The sequence below is a fragment of the Loxodonta africana genome, chromosome 22 (genome assembly GCF_030014295.1).
Source record: "Loxodonta africana isolate mLoxAfr1 chromosome 22, mLoxAfr1.hap2, whole genome shotgun sequence".
Taxonomy (NCBI): domain Eukaryota; kingdom Metazoa; phylum Chordata; class Mammalia; order Proboscidea; family Elephantidae; genus Loxodonta; species Loxodonta africana.
The window spans coordinates 55929718-55945105 of record NC_087363.1 but is presented as its reverse complement, the minus strand read 5'-3'; the positions used below and the strand labels follow the sequence as shown (position 1 = coordinate 55945105).

Sequence of the window (15388 nt, the reverse complement as noted above, 5' to 3'; positions counted from 1 at the left end):
GATTCCCTGATTTCTGGCCTATGACACTCTAATGTTTTTGCTCCAAAATTCCTTTAATGATGATGGAGTTATTCCTCTCTGTAGTGGATTTTAATCGTTAAAAACAAACAGCGCCATTCCTCAACCAACCAAAGAAAATAAAGTAGCCACACAAAGTGTTTGGCTCAGACTGATACATGGTAACAGTAGCAAGATGAGTCCACGGGTAAGTACCTGAGGTAATTTTACGTGCCTCAGGGAGAAAGTTATTCCATTTCCAACCCTCCAATCCTTCCTGTTATACCTAGGAGACATTCAATTTGGGGCTAAATGTTTTTAACACTTAAAAAAAATTTTTTTTTCTCTAAACGTAACACACATACAGTGAACAAATTTTAAGTGTACATCTTGAAGCATTTCTGTGGCATGAACACACTCATTAACTCATATCCAGATGAGGAACGGGAAGGAACTAGCACCACAGAGCTCTCCTCATGGTTGTTTCCTGCCCCTTCTCCCGCCAAAGGAACTACCATGCTGACTTCTAATCCCATAGAATTATTCTGTTGTTAAACAAAGAGAAGGCAGGGCCCAGCATCAGAGACTTCAGCAAGCAACAGTAGTTTAAGTTCACTAAGTTTATGTTTTTGTTGGAGTCCCTGGGTGGTACAAATAGTTAACATGCTTGGCTGCTAACAGTAAGGTTGGCAGTTCAAGTCTGCCCAGAGGTATCTGGGAAGAAAGGCGTGGCAGTTTACTTCCACAGAAATAAAAGGTACTGAAAATCCTATGGAGCACAGTTCTATTCTGACAGACATGGGGTTGCCTTGAATCAGAATTGACTTGATGGCAACTGGTTTTAACTAGTATCTTTTTATTGTATTTGTTTTTACTGTTATGTTCTATGTATTGAGCACAACAGCGGGTTTCCACTTAGAAGAGTAGTTTCCTTTTAAATTAAAGTTAAACAGAAGTATGTTGCTTTAAGAAAAATATTAAATATTTAACAAAGGAGGTACCACATGTATGGCAAAAAGTGAGAGGACCGTATATGACTGACTAAAGTTTGAGATGCACTGGTTTCGATATGATCAGGGCTAAGTACCAAACAGGCTTAACAAACCACACCACCCACCGTGCTCTGCAATTTTCTGTAGATGAGGGTGGATTCTCTCCTCTGCCCTATGGTACATCAGAAGGCCTAACTTCCTCTCTTGAGTAATCTTAACACAGTGTAAAGGTTGCTGCTCCTGGGAAATGATATGATGTTATTTTTCTACCCTTCTGGCTTCTATTTCTCACATGCATCAAGTTTAAATCAGACTGGAAGAAGCCAATTCAGAATGAAAGGAGGCACGCTGGATTTTTCTCTTCTTAAATCTCTACTTTTTAAGTTTTAAAAGGTCACTAAGAACTGGGTTCAGTTATAACAAAAGGTCCACCGATAGCTCATATTATTGAATGCCTGTCATATTCTTATTGTGGCAAAAAGCAATAAACCCTCAACGTAGACTTCACTCTCAAACAAACTGAAAGAAAAAAGAAAAATACCATTTTAATAGAAACAGCAACTTTCTTCCTTGTCCTCTTCTCTCTGAATCGGTATATCCTGCTAAATCTAGTATGGTTAGCTGATGAGACCCTCTGCATTTCACTTATAAGATTTACTTAATGTACCAAGCAAATGAAACTTACCTGTGAACGGGCTTCCCAGGTAATTTAGCTCTCTTGTCAAAACAAAGATTTCTTTGCCGCCACTTTTATGTATTCCCACCTGCCAAGGCGTTCTCCCTTCATTTCTTACAAAGTATAAAAAGCAAAAACCCAGTGCTGTCAAGTCAATTCCAACTCATGGCGACCCTATAGGACAGAGTAAAACTGCCCCATAGAGTTTCCAAGGAGCACCTGGCGTTATTACACAAGACTATATTCAAAACGGCATGAAACTTCTTCATTCAATTTGTCTCAAGCCTCAAATGAGTGACTCATACAACATGGAGGAAAAAAATCTCACCAAGTACTAAGGTGAAAACCAACAAAGTGCTTACGTGTTCGTGCATGCATATTCATTCACAGATTCATATGCATATTCATACATGGACATATTTTTAACAAGCTCTTTAACATTAAACAATCTAAAATATTACTTGTCAAAGCACAGTAAGTTAAGGAGACTGAAATGGCTAACGTGCTTGGCCCTAACCAAAAGGTTGGAGGTTTGAGTCTACCCATAGGCACATCGGAAGAAAGGCCCAGTGATTTACTTCCAAATAAATCAGCCACTGAAAACCCTAGAAGCATAGTTCTACTCTGACACACAGAGAATCACTGTGACTCAGGGTCATCTCCACTGCAACTGCTCATAAAATCCGAAGTATGGTTCAGAACTTGATTCAAACCCAACTGCCGAGGCCAGGGTGACACCTCTCGGACCCCGAGTCCGCCCAATCTAGGCTTCAACCCTCGTCCCCCTCGGATCACGTGAATCCCTCTGCTGTTTCATATTCCAAAGGGAGTTTGTCCTCTAGGGGCCAAAATGCTGATGAGGGCATGTGAAGGCAGAAATTATAAATTTCCACAACTTTGTGATCATTACTGCTAATCCTTTAAAAGATCACAAGACTGCGGTTCCATTTTTTAGTCTTCAAGCTTACCTTTTAATAAATGGAGAAAATAAAGATGGAATAACACCATTCATAGCACCAAGACACTGCAAGTGTTTGATAAAAGTGTGGCGAAGTATTTTTTCTTGCTGGAGTCTCTCCTATAATTTCTCTCTTGCCTCAATTCTATTCCAAGTCCCCATCATTGGTTAAATTATCTCACCCAAAGCTCTTTCAGATACTTCAGATAAGCACACAGACTCTTTCAGATATTTCAAAGATGACAGAAAGCATCAGAAATCCAATATCGACACTGTATCCAAATCACACTTAATCCCATGTTACTTGAACAACCTTTCCAGTTTAATTTAAGCAAAAGTTTAGAACAAGTAATGAAAATATTATGTGTTCCATATGGAAGAACCACAGCCCATCAAACTGAACTGCTAAAGTTTTCGTCAAGTTAATGCTTAGTATTAGTTTTGTTGTTGTTAGGTGTCGTCAAGTCAGCTCTGAATCATAGCAACCCCACGTGTAATGGAACAAAATGTTGCCTGGTTCTGTGCCATCCTCACAGTTGTTTTATGCTTGGGCCCATTCTTGCAGCCATTGTGTCAATCCATCTTGTTGAGGGTCTTTCTTTTTTTCGCTGACCTTCTACTTTACTAAGCTTGATGTCCTTCTGCAGGGATTGGTCCCTCGTGATAACATGTCCAAAGTATGGGAGACAAAGCCTCACCATCCTTGCTTCTAAGGCATGAGAGTTTTTATTTTCTTAATACTTTGTCATATTTTTCAATTTTCCAAGTCTATGCATTGCATTAATATTAAGACATAAAAACACTACCCTAAAAAGAAATTAAATGTAATTTTTAACTTTAAGGGAAGGTTGTGTTAAAAGCAATACTACTATTCACAATTTGAAGAAAATCCCAATATTCCTCATAAATTAACATAAAAAGGAAATCGTCATCTCTTCCAGCACTTGAAGAATAGTTGATTTTGACCCCACAATTGTTTGATTCTATTTTTAGGACACTTCAGTCCGCACATATGCAGTGAATTACCATGTGGTTCACACGAAGATGTAAATTAAGAATTACTCCTGATTAATCAATTACTGGCCTTAGGAAGTGGCAGCTCTTAATTCAGATTTAGAGAGTCGCTAATTAAAAAAAAATTTTTTTTAAACAAATTAAAATGGTCTTTTCGCAACTGTAATTTCAGGTTTATAAAACCGTGCCATCCAGCCATTATCAAAACATCAGCTTGCTGGAAGTTCCCCCCCAGGTCCACTTCTAAAGACCTGGAGGAAACAGCCAGGCATAGCTAGCCACCTGGTGACCAGCGTTTATTCTGGGGCTAAATTTACAGTGCTCAAACACATGCATTAATTCCTTTATTACAGCAACGTTAGGACATATGTAACATCCATATTCTATAAAAAACAAAACCAAAAACCAACCCTCAGAGACGATAAGACATTGCCCAAGGTCACGAGGCTGGCAAACGGTAAAATCAGAACTCAAAAGCAGGTCTGACTCCAGAGTCCATGCTCTTAACCGCTATGTATACACTGAGTGTCTTTCTAGTTACCCTAGTCAGTTATCTCCCTCTATACATAGGTCTCACATACAACTCCCTGGAGCCAGGGACACACTCACACTCAGTGTATCCTGACCACTCTCATATCAGGGAGATTTCAGTGTGCATCCCACACGTGAGCATGCGCCTGCTAATTCTTTCTCTTTCACTGCTGCTCCAAGTCACACAGCAGGAGGATTTCTCAACATGCCTTGCCCAGAGATGGCCGTATATATAATTAACCCCTTCCACCCCCATTTTATTAATCAATACATAACAATTCTTTAGATATGGGTTGCATACATCTGGCTACTGAATCGTCAAATCGATGTGTCTGAAAACAGAAACTCCCTAGCAAGAGCCATTCAATGAAAAGAACAAAAAGTTGTCATCTTAGATGAGTGATGGCCAGCATCGGTTTTGTTTCACCCCATAAGTTTTTTTCAATTTTTTTTTTCTAACTCATTTTAAAAATACACCAGAACTTTTCTTTTGGGTGGTGATGGGGGCTGACTATGACACCAAACACTCTTAGGCTAGAAGTTTTCTTAAACCTTGAGGGCTGTCCAATGACTCACTAGGACTAGCAGGGAAAGAGAAAGTGATGAAGGACAGAAATTAAGAGCCTCAAAAGAGCTAAAAAGGCAGCAGGGAATGCCACCCTCAGGAGCACATGGTGGGGCCCACGCTCTTGGCAGCTCAGATGACCACCAAAATAGACAAAGAGAGGGCAGAAGTCCCCGTGGACCACAGCGTGGCACTCAGTGTGGCAGGCTAACTTCATACCACTGCCATCCACTGTGAATGCAAAGGGATCATTCACTGTCGTCAGAATAAAGCACGCCACTGCAGCTACCCACCCTGGGGTACTCAGCATTCCCAGTGAAAGGGGCATAACTGCGAATCCGTGCTGACAGCTGCTTTCTGCCCTTGGGTCTTCCATTTGCAATTCTCATTGACAAGCCTTAATTGTCATCACTCCCTCCCCTTCACAGCACCTAATCTATGGGCATTGGGCTTCCATTTCGCCTTTCAAAAGTATGTCTACCAACTTCTTTGAAGGGTTGGTTCTCCCAGTCCCTCTCCCACAAAGCTAATTTTGCATATACCTCATTTACATTTTAAGTCAGGCCATCCCCACCATACCTTCTAAATTCCATAAAAATGCATCTGGCTTTTTTGTCTTAAAGCAACAGATGAAAAAATCAAAACCTTAATGTTGTTAAAAGATTTTGTTGTTGTTCTCAAGACCTCAAAGATAAGTGTCTAGAAAGCCTGTGTAAAGCAAATGACTTCATCTAAAACATCTCTCATCTGCATTATTGCCAAGGGTTTGCTGTCTTGTTTTGTTGCCCTCAGGAAATTACTAACATTTTCATTTTTTTGACCTAATCTTTATTAGGGAAATTTAACAAGGACACCAGTCACTTCTGATTTATTCTTGATTTTAAAACGCTTTGTGGATGATCTAATTAAATCTTTTTATGAAGGGATGACCACAAGGGACAGATTTAAAACTCCTGGAGTCAGAACTCCCACAGAAGTACACAGTGCCAACAGGGCGTGAACTTTTACTAACAGGGGCCCAGAACGGGAGAGAGATGCTCTTCGAGAGAGAAGCAGGCGACACCCCGACTCCAGAGTTTCAGCATGAGATGCTGACACATTTCCATATCTGGTGTCCTATGCCAGAGGCTTTTAGAAATGAGAACAGTGAGCTGGAAATAATACAAGCTGGAGTCAGCTTTGTGATATTTACAATTCAAATGAAACCTCCCACTCCTCGAGTTTTCATCTCTATTGTTTTCTGAATTATAAAAATAATACTTTGGAGAATTCTAGGGTTATAGAAAGGGAACTAAAAAATTCCAAAAAAAAACCAAACCAGTTGCCAACAAGTTGATTCTGACTCATGGCGACCCCATGTGTGTCAGGGTAGAACTGCGTTCCACAGGGTTTTTAATGGCTGATTTTTCAGAAGCAGATTGCCAAGACTTTTTTCTGAGGTGCCCCTGCATGGGTCTGAACTGCTAACCTTTCAGTTTACAGTTGAGGGCTTAACCATTTCCACCACCTAGGGGGGCTCTAAAAATCTAAAGGCCCCCATATTTCCACCTCAGAAAAAAAACTATAATAACTATAAAATGTTCATTAGTTCAGAGTATTTTTCCTATGCAAAAACTAACATAAGTAAACACCTGAAAAATAAACAAGAAAACCTTGGTGGTACAGTGGTTAAAAGCTACAGCTGCTAACCAAAAGGTCAGCAGTTTGAATCCACCAGACACTCCTTGAAAACCCTGTGGGGCAGTTCTACTCTGTCCTTTTGCTGAGTTGGCATCTACTCGACATCAATGGGTTTGTTTTGTTTTAAAAATAAACAAATTATATCATACAACTGGGGCCTGCTGTGGGCCTGCTGAGTGGCACAGGGCTGCTAACCTAAAGGGTGGCTGTTTAAACCCACCCAGCAGAGTCATGGAAGAAAGGCCCGGGAATCTGCTTCCATGAAGGTCACAACCAAGAAAATCCTGTGGAGTAGTTCTACTCTGTAACACGCCGGGTCACCACGAGCTGGAGTCAGCTCAATGGCAACAGGTTACATACCATATAACCTCTTCTTCATCTAACTTGCATGTTTATCTGACTGGTGTGCAGCGGTCCATGTTACACAGACGTTCACTGAAAGGCTACTGTGATAGCAAAAAGATGATACGCAGAAGGTGCTCATGAGGACAACAGTAATAAATAATCTCTGTACAATGAGCTATGTGCAGTCATTAGACAAAAATTAATACACAATGTTTTTGTTTCTATTTTTAAGGCAACCATGGAATAAAGACGACATATCTGATTTTAACGGGTCACACTGTTAATTCGGGATAGTACATCTCACTGAAAAATAGTTCAGCATTTTTTCAATAATCACATCCCCAGTGATAATCACATAATAGCAGCATTAAATTCTTGCTGGAAAACAGGAAAACAAATCTTAAAACTACTTTGCTGACTTTTAATTTTAGCTTTGGCATTAAGTTCTTGTATCAGGTACCACAACTTCAATTTGAAATAACAGTTCTTCAAATTTGTACTTAACAGCAAAAAATCCTTTGACCTGCATTATCTCCTTAATCTGTACAGACACCGTATCAGGCAGGGAGTATTCTTCCCATTTCAGAGATGAGGAAATTGAGTTCGGCATTTAGGATACCAAGACCACAAAGTGAGTAACTAGGTAGAGACTTAAACCTGGGGCTCTTGAGCTAAACCTCAGAGCTCTCCTCCCCACCCTACCCCCAACACATACCTTCTAATACTAAGAAAATCAACTTCATTTGAAAGAAACATTAAATAATCTTGCTGGTGTCTCCTACTGCTATCGGGGTAAGGCCACAATGATAAGAGTGTCTAGAATAGAGGGCCTGCTGTTGTTGTGTGCCTTTGAGTAGATTCCAACTCACAGTGATCCTATAGGACAGACTAGGACTGCTCCATAAAAAATAGGGTTTCCAAAACTATAGTCTTTATGGGAGCAGACTGCCACATCTTTTCTCCTGCAGAGTGGCTATGGGTTCAAACCTCAACCTTTTCGCTAGCAGCTGAACGCTTAACTGTTGCATCCCCAGGGGCAGGAGGAAGAAAATATCATGCTACTATTTAGGAGATCCTGGTGGCATAGTGGTTAAGTGCTAACCAAAAAGGCTGGCAGTTCAAATCCACCAGGCACTCCTTGGAAACTCTATGGGGCAGTTCTACTCTGTCCTATAGGGTTGCTGTGAGTTGGAATCAACTAAACAGCAAAAGGCAGGCTTAAAGTTATTTATTTTACGTCCAAAAACCCCAAAAGATTGATTTATACAATATTATCGAGTACACGACTATGCCAAGGAAAAAAGTCACTACCTCCAAACAATAATGTCAGCAGTTTCAAAGACATCGTTTCAGTGAGTCCAACCAGAGACAGCAAATCCATAACAGCCAAAATGTCATCTCCCCCACCTTGTGCCTTGGCAAGCATCACTAAATGATCACTGCACTCATTCCCACTCAGTCCAGGCAATGCCTCAAAATCCTTCCACACCACAGTCCACGGTGATGTCACTGTCAACCAATCAAAACTGTCATGTAAGATGAGACCCTAATCTGATTCCAGAGATGAAGAATTGGAGTTCATTGCTAATAACTAGTCTCCAAAACCTGCTTATACTTGCACCTTACAGGGACTCTTCACAACACTGCTTGAATTATACTAAATCTTTTCCATCAAAACAGATTATTTAGAGAACTAAGGCAAGAGTTAGTAATTTCAAATGAACACAATTAGGTTTTACTTCTTCAGCGAATGACTGCCACAGAATTCTTCACTCTCCTCTGGTGAATGTGATTAAAGAGGATCAGTTGCCGCAGGGGGAGTGTGGTATAGCCTCATCTGTTTACTACTAACATTATCCAACAATGGCTTGTGCATATTTGTGTCTGGTTAGCAATAATAAGATTCCTATACATAGATATAGAGCCATGATGGCACAGCAGTTAAGAGCTCAGGCTGCTAACCAAAAGGTCGGCAGTTCAAATCCACCAGCTGCTTCTTGGAAACCCTATGGAGCAGTTCTTCTTTGCCCTATAAGGTTGCTATGAGTCGGAATCAACTAGTCGGCTACGGGTTTGGTTTGGTTTATAAGAGATATATATAAGAGATACCAGAATAGCAAAGGGTTCTTAACCCTATAATGAAAAGAAAAATACAATTATAAAATCATCTGGATTATAACATAATTTTTTCTCCCAAGCCAGGCTAAAAATATCATGGTAACAATTTTAATCAACAATTTTTAATTCGCTGCTAACATTTAAGCAAAGATTAAAAATTTGATTCAAAGGAAAACAGCACAATGATCACTACTTCAAAGGAGCTCTCCTAGGAGTTACAAATATGTAACAAGGAAGGGTAAAATAAACTAGGCTGCCTTGGAATTGGAGGTATGGATGTAGGCATAGTTTACAAAATATAAAGATGAATGGATGTAGAAATAGAGGTGCGTGTGTGTGTGTGTGCTGGTATGTGTATATTTACATGTACACATTTCCATTCTGTAGCTCTCTCTGCTGAGGCACCCTAGAAACAATGAAACCCCAATCATAATGAGCATGCTATCACCCAGATTTTGGTTTCTAAACACCATTCTTCACTAAAAGGAGCCAGACCTACTTGGAGAAATAGCTAATTCCAGGGCTAGGGCTGGGGCAAGAAAAGCCTGGATAAGATAAGCCTGGTTTATCTTGTTATGCCATTAAGTAAGAAAACGCTAAAAACAAACAAACAAAAAAATGATGGAATACACTGAAAGCATGCAGGTACCAGCTTGGAAGAGCTCCTTCTAGCCAAAACTGGGCCACCAAATTACAAGAATCCACAAGTTCATACTGACATAGATACATGATAGGTAGGTAGGTAGACTGAGAGAAAAAATATGAAAGGAACACTCCTTCTTACAGTAGAAAGCCAAAGTAGAAGGAAAAATGGGTTAGAAAATCACCATTCATGATCTATCATGATAATGATCGATTCAAGTAAGAACCGTCAACGGATGCTAAAAGTAACATATGAAAGTCTTAGGAGCAGCAGGGTATTTGCATAACTTCAAATTACCTCCTTAACAAGATGTTTATCAATTATACAGCAGAAAATAATAACTTTATTATGGAGAAACCTGGCAGATAGAACCTTAAGCAGTTCTGGTGAACCTCACCATAATGAGACATACCAACATCATGTGACTCCTGACATGATGTGCTGAGAAGAACGCAGTATCATTTCTGTGGTATTCCTGCCCAAAATGTATGACCTGAATCCACTCATGAAGAAACACCACACAAACCCAAACTGAGGGACATTCTATAAAATATTTTTGAATAAAAAAAAATTTTTTTTTGAATAGTACAAAGCTTATACCAGTGGCATGGAAAACAAAAACTGAGGAACTGCTCTAAAGTAGACTAAAGAAATATGACAACTGAAAAAAGAGATCTGGAATTTTCTTGTGCTGTAAAAGATATCATGGAGACTTATTAGCAAAATCTGAATAAATTATGTAGATTAGATAATTGTGCCATATAAATGTTAATTTCCTGATTTAGATAACTGTACAATGACTAAAGAAGACCAAAGAAGAAATTACTGCCTTTGAATTGTGGTGTTGGCAAAAGAATACTGAATATACCATGGACTGCCAAAAGAACAAGTCTGTCTTTGAAGAAGTACAACCAGAATGCTCCTTAGAAGCAAAGATGGTGAGACTACGTCTCACATACCTTGGACATGTTATCAGGAGGGATCAGTCCCTGGAGAAGGACATCCTGCTTGGTAAAGTAGAGGGTCAGCATAAAAGAAGAAGACCCTTGATGAGATGGATGGACACAGTGGACAACAATGGGCCCAAGCATAGCAATGATGGTGCAGGACCACGCAGTGTTTCATTCTATTGCATGTAGTAGGGTTGCTATGAGTTGGAACCGACTTGACAGCAACCAACAACAACAACAGCAACTGTAGTTATGTAAGAGGGTGTCTTTATTCTTATGAAATACACATGGAGGTATTTAGGGATAAAGAGTAGAGAGAGAAAAGGGAAAAGTAAATGTAGTAAGATGCTAATTGTTGGGAAATCTGGATCTAAATGCCTGTATACAAAAATTCATTTTTGTACGTGCGATAAAACCTGTTGCCATTGAGTCAATTCCAACTCACAGCAATCCTATAAGACAGAGGAGAACTGCTGCATAGGGTTTCCAAAGCTATAATCTTTAAAGACGCAGACTGTCACATCTTTGTCCCATAGAACAGCTGGTGGGTTTGAACCACTGACCTTTCAGTTAGCAGCTGAGCACTTAATAACTTCGCTACCAAGGCTCCTAAGTTTATATACCATTCTGTGATTTTAGCTGGTCTCAGACCATCATCTTCTCTCCTAACAAGTGGGGAAATATCAGTTTGCTTTACCAGTTGCCTGGCCCTGGGAGGGAAGTCATTGCTAATCCTTCCTAGTCTACACTGTAACCCAGTCTTGTTAGCAATGACAGAACAACTAAACCCAGACCAAACAAAACAGAGAACAAGTGGTTTACACAACGGTCTCTGAGGTTACACAGCTTCTGTGCCCACATCCTTGGGTGTTCAAACCTAACATTTCTAAGATGAATGTGTATTTACAGAAGATTGTACAAAATAATGGTCATTAGCAGCAGTTTAAGTCTTCCACTTTCACTACACTCAGAGAATCAAGTTTGCTCTCTCAAAGCAGAACAAGACATTGCATTTAACTCACACAGTTTTTACAGAGGTTCACTTACCACCAAATGAGAGACGGGAACAATGCAAAATTGACCTCAGCTCAACTCAAGAAGCTTGACGGCTGTCAAAACACATAAATGTGGATGGCCTCTACTAATTTTGGGGAGAGAAATTCAGTGGAATTGTATCACATGGGTGTTTAATCCACGTGTCATTTAAAAAAAAAAAAAGCGATCGAGAGAAAAATTATATACAGAATAGCATACACCTCAAAGTGAATTTGCTGATTCCTAAGTAAAACTTGGTTTCCCTGTGCTTTTCTCAGCGTTAACATTTTGCCAAATGGGATATTCATATAGCAAGCCAAATACTTCACATGGAACTCAAATAAGGAAGCAGTGAGATGATTCAATACTGAGAGAATCCAGCTGGTTGGACTTACTGAGAGACAATATGTTCCCCACATAGCACCTCCCTTTGAGGGTTTTGAGGGTAATACTGAACTGATGTCATTTTTCATCTCTTACCCTCTCCTAAGTATCTTATGGTACAATTAGGTAAAATACAATCATGTAGAATAGACTGTAAAACCCATGGAAAAAGGTTTAGTTACCCCACACTGTGCACTCAAAAGATTCTTCCAAAGGTTGAAAAGTATGTGAAAGAATAAAAGCATAGCTCCTTTAGGATGTCTGGTAGTATTGTTGCTGTTGTTGTTAGATGCCTTCGAGTCAGTTACAGCTTAAAGTATTTACTTAGAAAGATGTTTAGAAGTTCCCTACACTTTTAAAAGGAAATAAAAGGCCAAAACAGTATTTCTTAGAATGCTATTGTCATTAGGTGCCATCAAGGTGGTTTCAACTCGTACTGACCCTATGCACAACAGAGCGAAATACTGTCAGGTACTGTGCCATCCTCACAATTGCTATGCTTGAGCCTACTGCTGCAGCTACTGCGTCAATCAACCTCTTTGAGGGTCTTCCTCTTTTTTGCTGACCCTCTACTTCACCAAGCATGATGTCCTTCTCCAGGGACTGATCCCTCCTAACATGTCCAAAGTATGTAAGACGCAGTCTCGCCATACTTGCTTCTAGGGAGCATTCTGGCTGTACTTCTTCCAAGACAGATTTGTTTGTTCTTCTGACAGTCCTTGGTATGTATATTCAGTATTCTTTGCCAACACCATAATTCAAATGCATCACCTGTTCTTCAGGCTTCCTTATTTATTGCCCCGCTTTCACATGCATACGAAGTGACTGAAAATACCACGGCTTGGGTCAGGTGCACTGTCATGGATTGAACTGTGTTCCCAAAAAATATCTGTCAACTTAGCTGGACCATGATTCTCAGTATTGTATGACTGTCCACCATTCTATGTGATTGTCCACCATTTTAAGTGGTTTTCCTATATGTTATAAATCCTATCACTATGATGTAATAAGATGGATTAGCGAAAGTTATATTGATGAGGTCTACAAGATTAGGTAGTGTCTTAAGCCAATCTCTTTTGAGATATAAAAGAGAGAAGCGAGCAGAGAGACAGAGGAACCTCATACCACCAAGAAAGCAGCGCCGGGAGCAGAGCACATCCTTTGGACCTGAGGTTCCTGTGCTGAGGTGCTCCCAGACCAAGGGAAGACTGATGACAAGGACTTTCCTCCAGAGCCAATAGAGGGAGAAAGCCTTCCCCTGGAGCCAGCACCCTGAATTCAGACTTTTAGCCTACTGGACTGTGAGAGAATAAACTTCTCTTTGTTAAAGCCATCTACTTGCGGTATTTCTGTTACAGCAGCACTAGATGACTAAGACATGTACCTTAGTCCTCAAGGTGATATTTTTGCTTTTTAATGCTCTAAAGAGATCTTTTGCAGCAGATTTTCCCAACTGTTTGATTTCTTGACTGCTTCTCTAATGGCTGTTGATTTGGGAATCCAAGTAAAATGAATCCCCAACAGCTTCAATCTTTTCTACATTTACCATGATGCTGCTTATTCATCTAGTTGTGAGAATTTTTGTTTTCTTTATGTTGAGGCATAATCCATAATAAAGGCTGTAGTCTTTGATCTTCATCAGTAAGTGCTTCAAGTCCTCTTCACTTTCAGCAAGCAAGGTTGTGTCAACTGCATAACGCAGGTTGTTAATGAGTCTTCTTCCTCCAATCCTGATGCCACTTTCTTCTTCATACAGTCCAGCTTCTCAGATTATTTGCTCAGCATACAGACTGAATAAGTATGGTGAAAGGATACAACCCTGACGCATACCTTTCTTGATTTTAAACCGTCCAGTATCCCCTTGTTCTGTCCCAACAACTGCCTCTTGGTCTATGTACAGGTTCCTCATGAGCACAATTAGGTGTTCTGGAATTCCCATTTTTTGCAATGTTACCCATAAATTTGTTATAATCCACACAGCTGAACGCCTTTGCATAGTCAATAAAACACAGATGAACATCTTTCTGGTATTCTCTGCTTTCAGCCAAGATCCATCTGGCATCAGTAATGATATCCTTCATTCCACTTCCTCTCCTGAATCCTGCTTGAATTTCTGGCAATTCTCTGTTGATGTACTACTGCAACCATTTTTTAATTATCTTCAGTAAAATTTTACTTGTGTGTGATATTAATGACATCAGTCCATAATTTCTGCGTTCTGTTGGATCACTTTTCTTTGGTACAGGCGCACACACGAATCTCTTCTAGTCAGTTGGTCAGGTAGCTGTTTTCCAAATTTCTTGGCATAGACAAATGAGCACTTCCAGCGCTGCATCTGTTGAAACATTTCAATTGGTATTCCGTCGATTCTTGGAGTTTTGTTTTTTGCCAATGCTTTCAGTGCAGCTTGAACCCCTTCCTTCAGTATCATCAGTTCCTGATGGTATACTACCTCCTGAAATGGCTGAAAATCAACTAATTCTTCTTGGTACAGTGACTCTGTGTATTCCTTCCATCTTCTTTTGATGCTTCCTGAGTCATTCAATATTTTGCCCATAAAATCCTTGGATACTGAAACTCAAGGCTTGAATTTTTTTTCAGTTCTTTCTGCTTGAGAAATGCTGAGCACGTTCTTCTCTTCTGGTTTTCTAACTCCAGGACTTTGTCATTATAATACTTCACTTTGTCTTCTCAAGCTGCCCTTTAAAATCTGTTCAGCTCTTTTACATGAACACTTATTTCTTCAGTTCACTTTAGCTACTCTATGTTCAAGAACAAGTTTCGGAGTCTCTTCTGACATCCCTTTTGGTCTTTACTTTCTTTCCTGCCTTTTTAATGACCTTTTGTTTTCCTCATGTATGACATCCTTGATGTCATCCCACAACATCTGGTCATTGGTGTTCAATGCATCAAATCTGTTCCTGGAGATGGTTTCTAAACTCAGGTGGGATATACTCAAGGTCATTTTTTGGCTGTCGTGGACTTGTTTTAATTTTTTTCAGCTTCAACTTGAACTTGCATATGAGCAATTGATGGTCTGTTCCACAGACAGCCCCTGGCCTTGCTCTGACTGGTGATACTGAGCTTTTCCATCATCTCTTTCCACAGATGTAGTCGATTTGATTCCTGTGCATTCCATCCCATGAGGTCCACGAAGGTTGCAGAGTATCCGAAAGAATAAAAGCATAGTTCCTTTAGAATGTATGGTAGTATTTTTTATTAAGATATAGGAGCCATGAATTATTTTTAGAAAGGTAGTTTAAAAAGCTAGTTTAGAAAGCAAGCTCTGACACAGAAAAATCAACACCACTGTGATACTTCAGTTTAGAATGAGTACAAAAGACATGGAGAAATTAAATTTAGGTTTCCAATTAGGAACTCAGTGTATGATTCAAAGGTGGGGCCAGAAGTTTTGGAAAGGGTCTGGGGCAGCTCAAAGGTAAAAATCAAAACCAAATCAGTTGCTGTTGAGTCTGTTTTGACTCATGGTGACCCCACGT

At 39.8% G+C, this 15388-nt stretch overlaps 1 protein-coding gene across 1 annotated transcript in view; it reads right to left on the bottom strand.

The window, feature by feature from the left end:
* The window catches only part of PDZRN3 (PDZ domain containing ring finger 3), a 275570-nt gene that overhangs the window by 231434 nt on the left and 28748 nt on the right, over positions 1–15388 (bottom strand). The window lies entirely within an intron of this gene.